Source organism: Danio rerio, chromosome 24, assembly GCF_052040795.2.
Source record: "Danio rerio strain M-AB ecotype USA chromosome 24, GRCz13ab, whole genome shotgun sequence".
Lineage (NCBI taxonomy): Eukaryota > Metazoa > Chordata > Actinopteri > Cypriniformes > Danionidae > Danio > Danio rerio.
In genome coordinates, this window is record NC_141044.1 from 11,062,944 (window position 1) to 11,082,792 (window position 19,849).

General features: G+C 36.3%; 2 long non-coding RNA genes across 2 annotated transcripts in view; both read left to right on the top strand.

Moving 5' to 3' along the window:
* The window catches only part of LOC147837966 (uncharacterized), a 99,974-nt gene that overhangs the window by 66,972 nt on the left and 13,153 nt on the right, over positions 1-19,849 (top strand). The window lies entirely within an intron of this gene.
* Positions 3,495-10,009, top strand: LOC147837970 (uncharacterized). Its single transcript, XR_015524794.1, has 5 exons — positions 3,495-4,657; positions 5,410-5,538; positions 6,685-7,630; positions 8,616-9,028; positions 9,127-10,009. It is a non-coding gene; the product is annotated as an uncharacterized LOC147837970 (long non-coding RNA).

Sequence of the window (19,849 nt, forward strand, 5' to 3'; positions counted from 1 at the left end):
TTTCTCTATTTTTCAGAAAAAATGTGAAAATACTGGTGTTAAATTAAGTTTAGGGCGAGGCAGTGGCGCAGTAGGTAGTGCTGTCGCCTCACAGCAAAAAGGTCGCTGGGTTGCTGGTTCGAACCTCGTTTCTGTATGGAGTTTGTATGTTCTCCCTGCCTTCGCATGGGTTTCTTCCGGGTGCTCCGGTTTCCCCCACAATCCAAAGACATGTGGTACAGGTCCGTAGTGAGTGTGTGTGTGAATGTGTTTGTTGATGCTGGCTGGAAGGGCATCTGCTGCGTAAAAACTTGCTGGACAAGTTGGCGGTTCATTATTCGGTACACAACTTAATAAATTAAGTTTGGCCATCATTGTATATCAAAACTACAGTTGCTTACATTTACGTATTTTATTTGCATAATCATGTCCCTTAAAAACATATTAGACTTTTAAATTACTCTTGTTGCAGTTGTTCGCTATAATAAAAAGCAATTTTTCAAAATATTTCTCGTAAAACTGCATTCTTCAAAATATCTCTTATTCTGTTCTACAGAAGAGACAAAGTCACGTAGAATAAAGTGATGACAGAAACTGAATTCTGAAAAAAAATCTGAGAAAATCCCCCCCAAAATCTGTAAAGTGCTTTGAGTGCCTACAGTAGATAAGTGCCAAGCAAAAAGGTAAGTAACTTTATTTAAGGTATAATAACAAACCAATAGGACTTTTTGCTCAATAAAGTACTAATTTGCCTCTTATTAATAGTCAGACGTTAGAAGTTGGATTTAGGTATTAAGTGGGATTATAATAAGATGTAATAAACAGCCAATATCTCAAAAATAAGCAGTAAATCTGTATTTAAATTAAAGTGTTAATAAAATGATTATAATATATATATATATATATATATAAAATACTACACTAAAAAAAGTTACTTACATTAAAATTTTTCTCTTTTTTTGTTGCAAATAAGAGCAACTAGCTTCATTGCTTGAGAAGTCAGTCTCTTGCTAGCATATACAGGGTTACAGAAGCAAGTTCTTTTAACAATCCGTTAAAGCGGTTTGCTTTCATGACAGAACATGTTTAAGTGAGCAGTAATTCAGAGATAAACTTTCCCCGAGTCTCTCTCTCTTCCTCCCTCACTGCAATTAGACGTGTGAGTGGCTGATGACAGGCTGCCAGGATGTTGAAAGACGGTAGCAGCTGATTCACAAGAGCTGAATGGCATCACCTGTGTTTTAAAAAAAAGATGATGTTGGCAGACATTTAGTATCATCCACAATAGGTGAAGAATGATGCTTTGATTGAGAGTTTTATTTATTGAATATCACACACTGTAAAATGCGCTTAGTTATTTTACTCAAATGTGCGTAAACCTATTGACTAAAAAAGAGGCAAGTTGACTTTACTTCAAAAAAATGAGCAAACCTGTTGTAACTTGTAACTGTTAAGTTCACGTACCTTAATTTTTCCAATTATGCGTATAGCAGTGTTGGGCAAGCTACATGGTAAATGTAGTGAGTTAATCTATTAGTTACTCTACTTGAAACGTAACTTAATTACACTCAAAGAATCAGGGTATGCTAACCTGCTAACTGATCAAAATATGTGTAATATGTAAACTTAGTTTATATATACAGTTGAAGTCAGAAATATTACCCCCCCCCCATTTATTAGCCCCCCGTTTATTCTGTTCAACAGAGAATTTTTCAACACATTTCTAAACATAATAGTTTTAATAACTCATTTTCTAATAAGTAATTTTTTCTTTTATCTTTGTCATGATGACAGTAAATAATATTTTTCTAGATATTTTTCAAGACACTTCTCTACAGCTTACAGTGACATTTAAAGGCTTAACTAGGTTAATTAGGTTAACTAGACAGGTTAGGGTAATTAGGTAAGTTATTGTATAACAATGTTCTTTTTTTGTAGACTATCGCAAAACAAAAAAAAAAGCTTAAAAGGGGCTAATAATTATGACCTATGGTTTTGAAAAAATTTAAACTGCTTTTATCCTAGCCAAAATAAAACAAATAAGACTTTCTCCAGAAGAAAAAATATTATCAGACATACTGTGAAAATGTCCTTGCCCTGTTAAACATCATTTGGGTTTATAACTTTGTTAATGAGTTCTAATATGTAATATAGTATTAATATTATTGTGAACTAATATACTGTAAAAAAAAAACGAATTAATAAAAAAATTATATATATATATATATATATATATATATATATATATATATATATATATATATATATATATATATATATATATATATATATATCACATTACATCCCTATAGTATTGTTTATAAACACTATAGTATTTTAAATATTTTAAATACTGCATTTACAATAAATTACAATATTAAGTGCACTTGGCCACATTTGCAGAGCAAACATTAAATATATTTTAACCAATTCAACTCTAACAAGAGCACAGCATTAGAAATAAATCTTCTGCAGTCATCTTTCCATCAAGCTAGTTTCTCGTGTCAGCCCAATGATTGATTGGCGATGTCACTAGCTGGAGCGAGAAGTGGCAGTAAATCACCAAAAAGTTTGTTTTCAACCACTGTAAAACACCAAGTAGAAGAATTTACTCTTTCATCTGCCAGATTTACTCATTGCTTTTTACAGTGTAAAGAATGTTTTATGATTTTTGAAAAGTTACTCACAGGATCTTATTTGATGCAGAAGATGTGGTTGATTGAGATAATAATTAGCAATATATTTTTTTAGGCTCATTGTGGATAAATTCCCAGGCCTACAATTCTGGAGATTGCAAAATACATACCCAGAACAACGTACATCTGCTTGCAGGTTTTGTTTTCTCAGATCCACCTGAAGCCGATGGTACACTTTTTGATTATCTCCAATCCGCTTGTTAAGTGTGACGTCAAGCGAAGCAGCTTCCAGGTCCAAGCGCTCTATTCAACTAAATGGGGAGACTCATGAAATGGTAATAATAAACGTTTACAAAGCGATTTAATGCTTTCGAAAATCACGATCGCAGAATTTATGTCCATGCCTAATATCCGATGGCCAGAATGTGATAATTTTTTTTTTTATAAATTGTTACATTTTTGGTATATTTGTTATGCAGCAAGCCCAGAGATTGTTGTGTACACTATGATTTTATATAAAATTAACTTTAATGCGTGATAGGAATAAAACGTGATCATAAACGAATGATTTCTCCACTCAAATGAATGGAGAAATCCAGACCCGGAAACAGTATACATACGTCACAAACACGTCACCACTTAACAAGCGGATTTCTTTTGTACATGCCATTTGTGTGTCCTCCTCTTGTGTAAATGTACCGGGGGCTGCAAAACCAGCTCGCTGTCGACAGGCTGACCCACCTCCTTCTCTAAACCTAACCGATAGTGTTTTCAAAGAAACCGTTAGTGTACAAAAAAAAAAAAAGAATATATATATATATATATATATATATATATATATATATATATATATATATATATATATATATATATAACGCCGAGGACATTTTGAGATTTTGTCTCATTTTCAGCGTTTTATTTATTTATTTTTTATTATTTATTTTTTGATTTTATATGACCTGTTTTTAAAAAACGTTTCTTCGCCAGACTTTGACCCCATTGTCACAGTCCACTCTGCTTTGCATCCCAAGCCTATTGTCGTATGCGGCGAGCTCCTGAGCAAACTGGTAACACTGTAGAAGTCATCTATATGGAGGTAAGTAGTCAGCATTAGCATGAAAAGGAACAGAGGCTGTCAGCGGGCGTCATGCCGCCCCCCTAGCATTTGTTTTACAGACAAAATGCAGCAAGACTTACCTCTAGGTACATATTTTGATTCATATTTTGAAATGTGTGGCGTAATTCTATGGTTTAGAGTATTGTTCTGTTCACATCTTGCAATAGCTGTTGCAGGACCGGACAAAGAAATAAGAAGAACGTTCTATTTCAAGGATATTTCTTTGTGCATTTGAGGCCTGAGTTAAGTTTCACATCCTTTTTGATCCAATGAGTTCTCGTACTGTCCTGCTGATGTGGATATGACTCAAGCACTTTCTTCTTCAGAATAGTGAAATCTTGTTTCAAAATGTGCAACTTTGGGAATGTAAAAAAAAGCTTATTTTGTAGAATGCTGCTTGTAAGAGATCTAGGGTCCTTAAAGAATTAGTTCAACAACAACAACAAAAAAGCAATTAGTTACTTTACTCTATAAAATAGGCGGAAACCCCATTGCCTTTAAATAAACAAGTTAAAAGTGAGTAAACCTGTTATAATTTGGAGATATGAAGTTGACTTAACTTAATTTTTGGAATTATGCATGCAGTTCATTTGCTTAATAACTTTAAGACAGAAGCTTTCCTCACGCTTTACATTAAAGTTGTATTATTTTATTATCGTTTATTACAGTATTTGTTCATATTAGTTAACATTAGGTAATGAAAATATTGTTGTGCACTGTTAGTTCATGTCCACTCAACGTGCAATAATTGCTGTTAAAAAGCATGAATTTGGATGTTAATTATTCATTCGTAAATGCTGAACTATGTTTAATAAATGCTGTACGAGTACAATGCTGTACAAATGAAGCTTTGGCAAGAAATTTGCCAAGCACCACGCGAGCGCACAATCATCACCAAAGGTGCAGTCCTTCAACGTCACCAGGGGCCTCATGTATCAACGCTGCAAAAACTTTGCGTACGCCAGGTTTCACGCTCAGAATCGCTCACGTTTGGATTTATTAACAATGAACTGAACGTGGGAATGTGCGCAGCTTCACGGCAGCTTTCTGGCTGGCGTACGCACATTTTTTGTGCGTGTCTGTTTTATTTCCATTGGCGACTCCTAGAGGCAGTTGTGTTAAATTCCTCTCTACAAAGTGTCTGAGCCTTGCAATGGCAGCTGTATGAGATGGGTTAATTTAGCAGGTATATAAGGTTTCCATACCATACAGTTGACCAGCTAAACATTAAAGCACAATTTGCAGCAGTCGCCTGTTTTCCCAATGTAATCTGAGTAATCTACTGCACGCACATTGCTATAAAGACACTATCTGAAGATGAATTTGCATACGTGAATCAGAAACATTTCCATTCAATAAATGTGCAAATAAAATATGATGCACAAACTTATTGATGATTCCTACTTGTCTTTCTCGTGATAAATAGTGGGCAAAATCTGATATGTAGCGGGGAAAAAAAGAAGAAAGAGTTCATCAGATGCTGGAATCGAGCCGAGTACATGCTCGTACGTGTCAATATATGATCACATGCTTCTTACGAGGTGTGCCACTGAGACTGTTAAGGGTACTGCAACATTTTACAGATGAAATTTTTTCTGCGTACGCACATTTACAGCTTTGTGCGTACGCAATGTTTTAGTAAGATTTCCACGCAAGTCTTCGTACATGAGGCCTCAGGCCTTTACTTACCTAATTGTGGATTACATTTTCAGGGAGGTTATATGAGATTCATACCTTTTGAAATACAACAGTATGTTGGGAAAGCATGTCAGTCCTGAAGCTGCTACCCAGCTGGGAAGACCTGGGGCCTCATGTACAAAGACTTGCGTGGAAATCATACTAAAACATTGCGTACGCACAAAGCTGTAAATGTGCGTACGCAGAAAAAAATTCAGATGTATGAAACACTGCGTACGCCGAATCCTATGCATATTCTTTTGTACATCTGAATGAACGTGAAACTGAGCGCAACATGCACGAGCACAAAACCCCTTCCTGCCTCCTCCCCCGTATGAATATACTAATGACTCTTCTTTGGCAAAATTCAACGAAAAAGCAACGGCAAAAACAAGCAAAAAGAGAAACTTTGAACAGAATGTGAATTGGAGGTGCTGCTTTCGGAGGTAGACCGGAGGAAAACGTTGTTATTTGCAAGTTTGTCCTCCTGAATTAACAACAAAAGAAAAAATAGAGTGGGAGAGTTTAGCTGATGCGGTTAACACAGTTGAGTCTGAACATCGCACTGTGGAGTTAAAAGAGAATAATGTGATTTATAGGTGTAAACTGTTGTAACACCCTTAACAGTTTCAGTGGCGCAGCTCATACATCGCATGTTAACATGTTTTGACACATTCGAGCATGAACTCGGTTCAAATCCAGCGTCTGATGAACTCATTCTTCTTTTTTTCCCCACTACATATCAGATTTTGCCTACTATTTATCACAAGAAAGACAAGTAGGAATCATTAATAAGTCTGTGCATCATATTTTATTTGCACATTTATTGAATGGAAATGTTTCTGATTCACGCATGCAAATTCATCTTCAGGTGGCACCTTTATAGCAATGTGTGTGCGGTAGATCGCTCCCACTACAATGGGAAAACAAAGGCGACCGCTGCAAATTGCGCTTTAATGTTTGGCTGGTCAACTGTATGGTATGGAAACCTTATATACCTGCTAGATGAACCCGTCTCATACAGCTGCCATTGCAGGGCTCAAAGACACCTTGTAGAGTGCAATTTAACACAACTGCCTCTAGGAGTCGCCAATGGAAATAAAACAGACACGCACAAAAAAATGTGAGTACGCCAGCCATAAAGCTGGCGTGGAGCTGCGCACATTCCCACGTTCAGTTCATCGTTAGTAAATCCAAACGTGAGCGATTCTGAGCGTGAAACCTGGCGTACGCAAAGTTTTTGTGCGTACGCAGTGTTGATACATGAGGCCCCAGGTGACAATATAAGCATGTGGGCTAACCCTAACTAGAAGGAGCACAACATATGATAAGATACATATCAGGTAGGGAAGACACGGGTCCATCTGAGAAGGAGAAACTGTACACTGGGTAAGTGATGCATATGGGATCCCCAAGCTGGGACCACGCATAGCTGGCACCGATTCCCAGAATGCAGGCTGACCAAAGAGGCACCTATTGGGCCAGGCACCTGGCTCCTCTGCTGAGTCAGGTGTTGGGGGCCTTGAAGGAACTCTCTATGGTTCGCCTGATGGGCAACTCGCTAAGCAGAGCACAATGAGCACTTGCATTTCTGATGAGGGAGAATGGCGCTGCAAGCGTGTTTTGACACCGTGTTTAGTTTCCCCCATTTACAGCCCAGAAAAATTGAGTACACATGAGGAAACCATCTTCACTCTATGTCCCCAAGCTCGCAGCTCTACAAACCTTTGTTATAGAGGTGTCATGTGCTAATACAGCGCTCCCTATTAGTGTACTCTCAACCCCCGGGGAACACGGCTGGCACTGAAGCGAGGGCGATGGCATCTATTCAGAGGGCCAACCTTTGCTTTGATACTGCACACCCTTTCTGCCAATCAGAACATTTAAAGAGCTGCTTAGAGGCGTATGCTCCAAGTGCGGTCTCATCAAAGTACAGTGCGTGAACAGGACATAACAATGGAAGGGGCTGGGTCTGCCTCCTCCATAAGCAGGGATTGCAGGTTCATTACCTAGGCTAAAAAGTGCGCAGTAGGAACCTTGGTCACTTAGCAAATTCCTGACATGATTCGCTGACCAAAAATGTCTCCGATGTACCCGATTCCCTTAACCGATGCCGACACAACCAGCAGAGCTGTCTTCATGGACGTAAATCTTAAAAATACTGAGTCATGTGGATCGAGAGGTTCAAAGAGGACATGAGAAGGGGGTGGGATGGATCTAGGCCAGGGGTGTCCAAACTTTTTGGGCCGAGGGCCAGATGCAAAAAAACAAACGTTGTCGCGGGCCAAATTTTACATACATCACACAGACACGCATATATATATATATATATATATATATATATATATATATATATATATATATATATATATATATATACAATTGAAGTCAGAATTGTTAGCCCCCCTAAATTATTAGCCCCCATTTATTTTGTCCCCAATTTCTGTTTAACGGAGAGAAGATTTTTTCCACACATTTCTAAACATATTAGTTTTAGTAACTCATTTCTAATAACTGATTTATTTTATCTTTGCCATGATGACAGTAAATAATATTTGACTAGATATTTTTAAGACACTTTTAAACAGCTTAAAGTGACATTTAAAGGCTTAACTAGGTTAATAAAGTTAACTAGTCAAGTTAAGGTAATTAGGCAAGGTTTTTTATAACAATGGTTTGTTCTGAAGACTTAAGGGGCTAATAATTTTGACCTTAAAATGGTTCATAAAAATTTTTAAACCGCTTTTTATTCTAGTCGAAATAAAACAAAAGTCTTTCTCCAAAAGAAAAAAAAATTATCAGACATACTGTAAAAATGTCCTTGCTCTGTTAAACATCATTCGGGAAATATTTAAAAAAGAAGAAACAAATCAACGAGGGGCTAATAATTCAGACTTCAACTGTGTGTAGACAGACAGACAGACAGACAGACAGACAGACAGACAGACAGACAGATAGATAGATAGATAGATAGATAGATAGATAGATAGATAGATAGATAGATAGATAGATAGATCATAACAAGAACTACTGCTTAATTGAATGCATGTAATAGCGACACCCGGTGGTTATTTATTGAATTACGTTCATTTTTGTATAGCGGGCCAGATTCTATTATTATTTATAAAAAGCCTCGCGGGCCACCACAAAACTGATTGCGGGCCGCAGATGGCCCGCGGGCCGTAGTTTGGACACGCCTGATCTAGGCATTTGATCGTGAAACCAGCGATGAAGTGGTCTCATATGAACAATCTAAGCGGCGCTAGAGCGGCTACAGCTCCCCCAGGAGCTGAAAAACATCAGTGGCACCACTTGATGCCTCCATGCCAGTAGCAGCGCAAGCTTAACTGGAGTTCTAGGCAAATAATGCTCTAGGAAGATGCCGGTGTTTGTGCCACCCTTTCACGGATGAAAGTGAAGAGGGGGGGTCGGGTGTTGTTGTAGTCTCCATGCCGACCCTAGCAAGAGGCCACCTTGGGCGATCGCCCACATTGTCCATGCCTAAATCTCCCACTGCAGAGCTCTTGCATCAAGCCTGGGGAAGAACCGCCCTTATGCAGCATGGCCAGCACTTGCACTGATAACGTGGTGCAGTGCAGAAACAGCATGGCTCATGGCAGTGTGGGATCTGGCCATGAGAGACACAGAAAACCCATGCCTTGGACGGGGGTCGCCAGGTGCGCCCACAACCTAGGGAATAGCTTGCCTGCTGCCAAGTTATAGGCATTCATTGGCCCATTTTCTTTTTTCTCAGAGTGATTGGTTATCTAGTGATACGCTTCCAAAGTGTAGTCCAACCAACACAGCATTGGAGGTTTCAACCTGAGGGCAAGTTTACTGCCTTTTTTATTTCAAAATCATTCATCTTTGTATCACAAAAGACTAATAATTCCATGAAGATTTCAATTAAATTCAGTTTAATTCAAATCAAACTTGCTTTACTGGTATTATAAATTTTACAAACATATTGCCAAAGCATTTGTAATTATTACATTAAACAAAACATATGAAAACAAATAACGTACTCTAGTATAAATAAATAAACAGACAAACAAATAAATGAATAGTATATTTAGCAATCTTCATATAAGGATTTATTTTTGTCAAATTATAGAATTTTCTGAACTATCTTTTAATTTGAAGCTCTTTTCAACCGTTTTGAGCTTCAAATCCATATTCAGAAAGGAATCCACATGATGCAAAGTGATCAAGTGTGCTTTGTTTGTGACCCAAAAATAAAAAAAAATAAATACACTAAATGTCATATATGGACATGCATATGAATGTAAATAGGACTTTTAAGTCCAAGTATTTTTGCACCGTTAAAAATAAAAGATAATGCTTCATTTTAATTCAAACGGTGTTGTATTGACACAATATCCATTCATGAAACACCCTATAATACCTGAAATGTGCACCAGAGGAAGAGATTTTTCCTTACATTAAGTCTTTGTTTAAATGGTGCACACAAGTACATTTCTTGAATGTGATCATCTGAAGAAGAAACTGTTCATTGGTCAATGTATTGAATATCTATACAGCTGCAGGCAAAATTAATGTTGCCAGATATAGCTGACTTTTTCCAGCTCAAAAACTGTCCAAAACCTGCCTAATCCACACAAAAATAGCCCAAATGATAGATTAATATTTTATATAATTTTACTTTATTTAAATTACATAATTAACCTAGTTACTTTAACTGTCATATTTTTATATACAGCAACCAACACCAGCAGTCACAGAACCAAAACATAACTGGATCACATCAGAACACTGCTCCCCTCTCACCCACACACTGCACTTACTGTTGTGTAGATTACACTACCAATTAAGAATGTGTTTTACTTTCGAAATGGGGTATAAATTCATCACAATTGGCGTTTTAAATTCTTTTGAACATAAGTAGGTGCTGCTTGTCAATCAGACAACGCTTGTATGTTTGTTGTACGTTTAACTGCAGCTGCTGTGTGATGCAGATTTGTCTGGGGAGTCAAATTTCCTTCACCTCCTCTCATATGTTTAAGCTGCATATAAAGTTTACGTTTCAAAACCGCCCAAATTTTGTTAACCCGCCTATGCTGTTTTTTTACCTACACAATCAAATTTAAAACCAGACAACACTGGGCAAAATTATTCACCCTCCTACTAATATAGGTTGTAGTTGTATTTTATAATTATATGTTGAAATTCTGATATTTTGTCAATAAGTAGTCTAAATATTTATTGAACTTCTGCACAAAGCATTTGGATCATTCTATACAGTAAATGCCACACAGGCTCATTCTGGAAACGTATTTCCGTGGACATTTCTGGAGACCGCAAATTATGTAGCCAGAGGTACGTATGGCTGCATTTAATTTTTTTAAAGTGAACGCTACGAGGCGGTATGACGCCGTTCCTTTTGGCACTTACCGGCTCCACGCTTACCTCTGTGTGGAGGGCAACCAGTTTGTCCAGTTAGCTCGTCGTGTATGTCGGCGGACTTAAAATGCAGAGAGGAGTTGATCATGACGACGACGACCAGGTTTAAGTCCGGGGAAGAGCGGTTCCAGAAATCAGGTAAGACAAAAAAAGAATCCAAAAAATAAAATGAATGAGTGAATAACAGAGTGAGAATGTGGTAAAATCCGAAAACATGGTAAAAATCAGAGGAGGGCTTTTCTTTTTCTGGATGGCGTTTGTAAACCATTGATTGAGTTTAGGAAAGTAAGCGGGCGGGCGGGTCAATCGGTAAAATTGGTTGGGTTTAGGGAAGGAGTGTGGGTCAGTTGATTAATAGGTCGCTCAGTCAACCATTCAGTCAGTCGACAGCGGCCTCTAGTGAGTTTATGCGAAAACAGCGCAGGCGCGAACAGCACTCGTGAGAGATATTTGACATACGAAAAAGTGCACACTGAATTTGCAAAACAAAAACTACATACATACCTCCCGAGACTTATTTTGCGGTCTCCAGAAACATCCAGGGGACTACACTTTCAGAATAAGCCTGGGTTGAATAAATATAGGGGCTGCACGGTGGCGCAGTGGGTAGCACGATCGCCTAACAGCAAGAAGGTTACTGGTTCGAGCTGTGGCTGGGTCAGTTTGCGTTTCTGTGTGGAGTTTGCATATTTAAGACATATAGTACAGGTGAATTGGGTATGCTGGATAAGTTGGCGGTTCATTCCGCTGTGATGACCCCAGAATAATAAAGGGACTAAGCCAAAAAGAAAATGAATGAAGAAGATGAAGTCTTGTAAGTTACTTTTACACTGATTTTCTGAAAATTTTAAACTCTGAAATAATTTTTAAAGGAAGATCTGAAATCTCAGGTTTCTTTAAAATATCTTGTTTTGCGTTTCAAAAATAAACAAAAGTCTTAATGGTTTGCAGCAATGTCAGAGGGAGTAAATGATAACAGATTTATTTATTTTTTGAACTTTTATTTCTGTTTTGGAAATACAGTGGAATGTGGATTTTTGCATAGCAGTTTTAGCCTGAAGCACTGAAATGTTTGAAACACTCTCTCACCTGTTATAATTCATTTGAAGTCTTTGTACAAGCAGAACACACTCCACCCATACACATTCTGTACTAAAGAAATATCTGCTTTGCATGTTTACGTAAAGAGAATTTTCAGTTTAGGTTAATCAGCGTTATCCCAGGAGTGTCTCATTCCTGAAACAGGCAGTTTGCTCACAGTCTGATGTGTAACGTTGCAGAAAAACTGTACACCGTGATTTCAGAACATGCTCTCATACACATCTTTGATTTTTATCACAGGTGAGATGAGATTTAATCTGAACTTTCCCATGATCCTGGATACGGATTTGGAAATCTTGCTGTGAAAGATGTATTGTTCATCTGCTTGTTTCAAAATTGTTTTATTGGATAAAGCTAATGTTATCTGCTCAAATTTGGATCTGTCCTCTTTATCACATTACCAGTTGCTTAAGCAAACATTTCAAGTTGAGAAATGCAATGTTTTCCAGTTAATGCTAAAAATCTGAACCTTACTAGAGAAACCCACGGATGTAAAAAGAGGATATGGGTTGCATAATCAGGTTTACTGGAAGTATACGGTAGTTTGGCTGCCTAATTAAGAATAAATGGGAACACTTTATACAGCTGTATTTATAAACAGCTTACTACACTGTGAAAATGGATTCGTTACTTAAAGCGAGTAAACCAATTGCCTTTAAAGCAACAAGGTGACTCCAAAAAAGATGTCTACTAGGCAAGGCAAGTTTATTTACATAGCACATTTCATACACAGTGGCAATTCAAAGTGCTTTACATAAACATGAATAAAAGAAGCAAGTTTACGAAAAATAAAAACAAATAATAATTATAATAAAAAAATAAAGAAAATCTGATAAAATGTGTTATAAAAGAATGAAAGAGAAAAGCAAAACATAACAGTGCAATCTGTCGGTCGTAGCACAGTGCTCATTCAGTAAAGGCACAGCTAAACAGATGTGTTTCAGTCTGGATTTGAATGTGCCTAATGTTGGAGCACATCTGATCATTTCTGGACTCTTGGCATTTGTAGTTTATTTGATCCTAGAGATCTGAGTGTTAGGTTTGTATTCAGTGAGCATGTCTGTAATGTATTGAGGTTCTAATCCTTTCAGTGATTTCTAGACAAGTAATAATACTTTAAAATCTATTCTGACTGTAACTGGCAGCCATAGCAAAGACCTGAGGACCGGTGTGATGTGCTCTGATATCCTGGTTCTGGTCAGAATCCTGTTAACCCATTGTAACTTGGAACTGTTAAGTCAACTAATCCCTTTTTACAGTGTCAGACTATTGTAGCACTTCTGTTTTCAAATAATTACATATATAACATATTTGGTGCTTCATTAAGTCTATAAAATCTACAGTTATAGCCTGCATTGAATTTAGAACACATACTGAAGTTTACAAGAGCAGATTTATTTTAGTTACTGTCATTTTGCTGGATACACAAAAGCTGAAAAAAAAAACTAATATAATAAAGTTGTACTGGAAAAAGTGATTAGTTTTATTTTTATTAAAAAGAGGTGAGTTCAATTTGCATTAGTATAAAAATTTAGTTGACAGTTCCAAGTTACAATTGGTTTACCTACATTATTTTTGTAAAGTCAACTTGTTGCTTTTAAGGCAATTGGTTTACTCGCTTTAGGTAATGAATCACTTTTTACAGTGTACACTGTAAAAGGTGATTATTAACTATCCTTAAAAGAGTAAACCTGTTGCCTTTAAAGCAACAAGTTGACGTTAGTTTAAAAATTGAGAAAATCGGTTGTAACTTGAAACGGCTTTAATTTTATAAAATTAATTAATTCAATTATGGACATAATTAATTTACTTAATAATTTTAAGAAAACATTTTAACAAGCTAACTTACCCCTTTAAAAGTCAACATTGGCTCAGTTTGAAAACGGAAAAAAATTATGTCTGCAAAATTGTTGCTAACAATTTAAATGTGTTGAATTTCATTCATTCATTTATTTTCTTTTCGGCTTAGTCCCTTTATTAATCCGGGGTCGCCACAGGGGAATGAACAACTTATCCAGCACAATTTTACACAGCGGATGCCCTTCCAGCCGCAACCCGTCACTGGGAAATGTGTTGAATTTAAACAAACAAATTACCTTTAGTAACTTTATAAGTTAGGTACAAATGGCTACAATTTATCTTTAAAACGAATGCTACGGGGCGTAATGACGACGTTCCTTTTCACGCTAACCAGCTTACCACTCAGTTTGTCCGGTAGCTAGACACGTACATTGGCGGACTTGAGGTGCAGAGCGGACTTGATCGGACATCCTCTTTCACACACACTCATACACTACGGACAATTTAGCCTACCCAATTCACCTGTACTGCATGTCTTTGGACTTTGGACAACCGGAGCACCCTAAGGAAACCCATGCGAACGCAGGGAGAACATACAAACTCCAAACAGAAACGCCAACTGAGCCGAGGCTGGACCCAGCGACCTTCTTGCTGTGAGGCGACAGCACTACCTACTGCGCTATTGCATTGCTCTTTTCAGTGTATTTGCAAATGTTAAATCTTATAGTGAGCAGTTACCATTTCTTTTCTGTTTTCTTTCGGTGTTCATCTGAAGTGTTTTGTATACCATGTGTCATTTGCCGCCAGCAGGTTTAGTGACCCTTAGAATTTTTCAAATGACTTCATATTTGTGAATCATGAAGAATCGTGTTTGTTATATCAAAATAAAAACAATTAAATAAATGATTCTGTCTGTCTGTGTGTGAGTGTGTGTGTTATGATTTCTATTTGACTCTACAGATCTTCTCAAATGAAGAAATTATTTTCTGTTTCTCAAACCCCCACACAGGGTTTTATCAGTGTGTATGCTTGCTTTCACATGTCTAAGTTGGGGAAGAATTGAGTAAAACTGCTTAAAAGTAAACACTGCAGGGAAAGTCCAATTTGTTCTAGTGAACCGTTTGAACTTATTGGTCATCTTTCATGTATTTTTATGGAAAGTCTGATTCATTCTAACAAACTGGGTTGTAATGAACAGTTCTCACTCTCTCTTTTCCATATTAGACACCGATGGAGAGTAATTACTGATGTGATTAATTATCTTGAACAGTTGAAAAGTCACATTCATTATTGTCAAGATCAACTTTATATACAGTTGATGTCAGAATTATTATCCCCCCTTTGATTTTTTTTTCTTTTTTAAATATTTCTTAAATGGTGTTTAACAGAGCAAGAACATTTTCACAGTATGTCTGATAATATTTGTTCTTTTGGAGAAAGTCTTATTTGTTTTATTTTGGCTATGATAAAAGCAGTTTTAAATTTTGAAATACCATTTTAAGGTCAAAATTATTAGCCCCTTTAAGCTCTATATTTTTTTGATAGTCTGCAGAGCAAACCATTGTTATACGACAACATGCCTAATTAAAATAACCTGCCTAGTTAACCTAATCTTGCTCATCTCACAGCAAGAAGGTTGCTGGTTCGAGCCTCGGCTGGGTCAGTTGGCGTTTCTGTGTGGAGTTTGCATGCTCTTCCCGCATTCGCGTGGGTTTCCTCCAGGTGTTCCGGTTTACCCCATAGTCCAAAGGCATGCGGTATAGGTGAATTGGGTTGGCTAAATTGTCCATAGTGTATGAGTGTGAATGACAAGGGACTTAGCTTTAAAGAAAATGAACGATAAATGCTAGATCAGTACATAGTGAATAAAAAATTATTGTGAATTAAATTCATCCTAAAACCTCTGTGACTGTATTTGACTGTCTTAGTCAAAGAATCTTTCCAGTGAATCAGTTTCTGAATCAGATAGTCGTCTCTCATTTGGTTGATTTTGGAAATTCTGATTTATTTGATTTATTGACTCTAGTAAATAATAACAATAAAAAATTGGAGTTGGAGTTCGTTTTTTTTCTGTTAATAACTGATCATATTAAACAACTAAACAAAACGTTCTGAGGTATTTTGATTTATTCTGTATTTCAGTAAAAACATAATTTATTATTGTTTTTTTACTGTAAAACTGTAAAAAATGTATTGACAAAAATCAAGACAACAAATATTTTATAGTATTTTTCGCTCATTTTGTTGAGTTAATCAGGTTCACAGTTTTTTTTTTAATTATACAAAGTTTAACTTAATATTTTTAGTAAATTTAATTGGTGTGAGTTGAGATGACTTAAAAAAGTTTTATTCAACTAAAAAATAAGGCAGCAAGATTTGTTTTTTCAGTGCAACTTTAAAAGGCAATTTCTCTTTCTCTTCTAGTTTTATTTTCAAGCTTAAATTACAATAAACAAACATTGAGGGAGGCACGGTGAAAATGCTGTCTCACTTCAAATTTCCTAAACCTTAGCAGTGATAAAACTAAAATTCTTGTTAGCACCAAATTTACACTCTCTAAATTTGACTCCCTTACTATAGATGGAACTTCAGTCTCCCCCTCTCCTCTGGTTAAGAGTTTGGGTGTCATCCTCCACAGCTTACTCTCTTCCCAGTTTCATATTACACTGTATAACCCAAAAAGTTAAGGTAACTCAGACCATTTGAGAAAACCGATTTCAACAAACCATTTAAGTTAATAAACCTAATGATTACGGTGAACTTAATCCATTTGAGTAAACGACGCCACTTGAGCACAGTATAACCCAATAAATGAAGAGAACTCAAACCAACTGAGTACTGTAAAACCCAATAAGTTATGCCAACTCAAACCGTTTGAGGAACCTGATTGCAACAAACCATTTGAGTTAAAAACTAATCTAGATGAGTACTGCGAACTTACTCCATTTAAGTTGACGTATTGAGGTATTTAATTAACTCATTACCTTCAACACTGAGTTCAAAACTCTTTTCAAATGAGTAGAATTAACTTTCAGTCAATTTTGAATTAACTACACTCATTTCAGTTGATAAAGTTGACTGATGGGTTTTACACTGTAATAATATAACCAAGTCTGCATATTTTCATCTCTAACATAAATTTACCTTTCTCACCACTCTACCTCTTTCCTCGTATACTCGTCACTTCATACATTGATTATTGCAATTCCCTCCTTTATGGTCTCCCACAGAAATCCCTTTATAAGCTTTAACTGGTCCAGAATTCAGCTGCTCACATCATCACCAAAACTCCTTCTTTTCACCATATCACCCCCATTTTACAAGATCTGTACTGGCCTCCAATCCAACCCAGAGTCGAATATAAAATCCTTCCGCATACATTCAAGGTCATTCATTACCTCACACCTTCATTTCACCATTCATTCCCACTCCCTTAGATCCTCTACCTCCATCCACCTCTCTGTCTCGGGAGCAGAGCTTTCAGTCGCTTTGCTCCCAAACTCTGGAACTCTAATCCTCTTGACATCCGTAACATTGACCATATATACATACATATACATATATAGACACACACATATATATACATATATATATACACACACACATACACACACACACACACATATATATATATACATACATACATATATACATACATACATACATACATATATATTCATTCATTTTCTTGTCAGCTTAGCCTCTTTATTAATTGATTAAATTGATAAAAAAAGAAAAAGGAAAAAAAAAATAATAAATATATATATATATATATATATATATATATATATATATATATATATATATATATATATATATATATATATATATATATATATATATATATATATATATATTAGGGGTGTGAGCCTACACTGGTCTCATGGTTCGGTTCGGTTATGATTATCATGCCATCGATTTGGTTCAATATGATATCAATTATTTTTTCTTCACAACACAAGTATTTTTTTTTTAATCATTCTTTTTTTTTATTTCAACACAACATTTGTATTTTTAAATTCTGTCACATTTGACAAGCATTCAGTTTGTCCAATAATACAATACTGTAGCGTTGTAACAGTAGTAGTAGTATTAGCGGGAGTAGGTTAATGACCTTAGAAAAGGAACAAAATATATAAAATATACAATATTTACAATACTGACATAAACAAAACACAATTTAATGTAAATAAAGACATTTTCTTTACAAACGTTGTCTCAGTGTTTGTTAATTTACATAAATTTTCTAGTATTAATGCAAGCATTTTACTTTACAAAAACTATTTATATAAATGAACTGTATAATTAACTGAATATTGTGCACAAAATAATATAATGCACAAATATAATCAACCACAGTGCAATAAAAATAGCAGCTGTCTCCTATATTGCTCATAATTAGGAATAAGGCGATGTAAGTGACAGTCCTTTGTATTTAGAAAAAGTCATTTCTCATACCATCAGTGTGCCTGAGATGTGCTAATGTGTTTCCCTATTCTCACTCACCACAGCTTTAAACTTTATGCATGCAATCGCGAGTGTTTATTATTGCAGCCGTCGCGTTCTTCAGCTTACACAGCGCTTGTCCGCATGCATGCACCTGTTGCCAACTATTTCCAATCAAAGTAGCTAAAGCCTGACCGACAAGTAGCTAAATGTTGCCAGATGACTTCGCGCACTAATTTCATGTAGTTTCTGACAAGCTTAAGCCTGTCATGTCTCTACTCTCTCAGGCGGCGTATATTATATTATATTAAAACATTACATCCAGATGCATAATAAAAAGGCTCTTATTAACATATTACTTTGTGTGCTGACATCATTGCGTAATTACAACTCAAAACTACATCTTTATGTAGTATACAAAATAATTATTGTTTTCTCAAATTGACTGGCCATGTCAGCAAAAAGTTATTGAAATATGTCCATTTAGATTTGTATGAAAAATATAGTTGACTATTTAAAAAAAAGTACTACAAACCCAGTTTTTACACTTTTTGATAATAATTTTTTATTTTTAAATGTAAAACTGAAAATGAACAGTTACTTTCTTTTTAAACAATCACAGCTTGTGTACTTACTCTTTTTTAACTTTTGAAATTAACACATTTGTAAAAGTGACAATTATAGCACTATTGGAATTTATTGCTACCTAAATCACCACCAATTATACGTGTTAACAAATATCAGTAAATTAACAGTTATGAAAAAACAATCTGAACTAGAAATTTACTCTAATGATTACTCTACTGTGGTGATGAAGTAAAGACAGTAAAATCCCTGTAATTCATGAGAAACAAGCACTGTTTTGAAAACGTTTTAAACTCATTCTTGATTTGATCATACAATCCAGGAGATTCCGGGATTTTTTCGGTAGACAGAACAATACGGGAGATGGGCCGGAGATGGGTCTGAAATACGGGAGACTCGCGGAGTGTTGGCAGGTATGCATTTGATGATGACTGATGATCACAGAGAGCTGAGCAGATCTTTTAATCCCAGTTGCTTTACTCCAAGTACTGTCTTGTGGATTGATTAAACGTGTTACTAGAGAGACATGTTAATGGGGGGCTGCCAATCAATTATGTCACATTGTGGTGGGACTTAAAATGGGAAGGATTTGGATCCTATTTTAATATCAGGAAATAAAAAAAAAAAACAGACGTATTGTCTTTATATCACCCTAATATGGCTGTGGACACACTTTACCTACATATGGTTCAGTCCAAACAGTTCCCAAAAGATGATTTTCATCATAGGTGCCCTTTAATAAATAAATACTCAAACAACATGTGTAGCGAGGCAGAGGGAAAACACAAACACCGTAGATGAAGTTACAAACAATGCCCCGGAGGGTGCTTTTATTTACAAGTGATAAAGGGGTGAATGAGTGCTCTTCTTAGAGGTGCGTGCTCAGGTGCTCCGGGGAGAAGGTGAAGACTGGTGAGAGAGATGGTGTTGGATCGGTCACGAGCTGGATTCGGCTGTGGGAGAGACAGAGAGAGACAAGCGTTAGCGCAGGGAGTCATCTGAAATGAAGCTCAACTCTTCCTGTGTGGGGCTGGCTTATATCTCTCCCTGGCTGATGAGGTCCAGCTGTGAGCGATCCGGGGTTGAT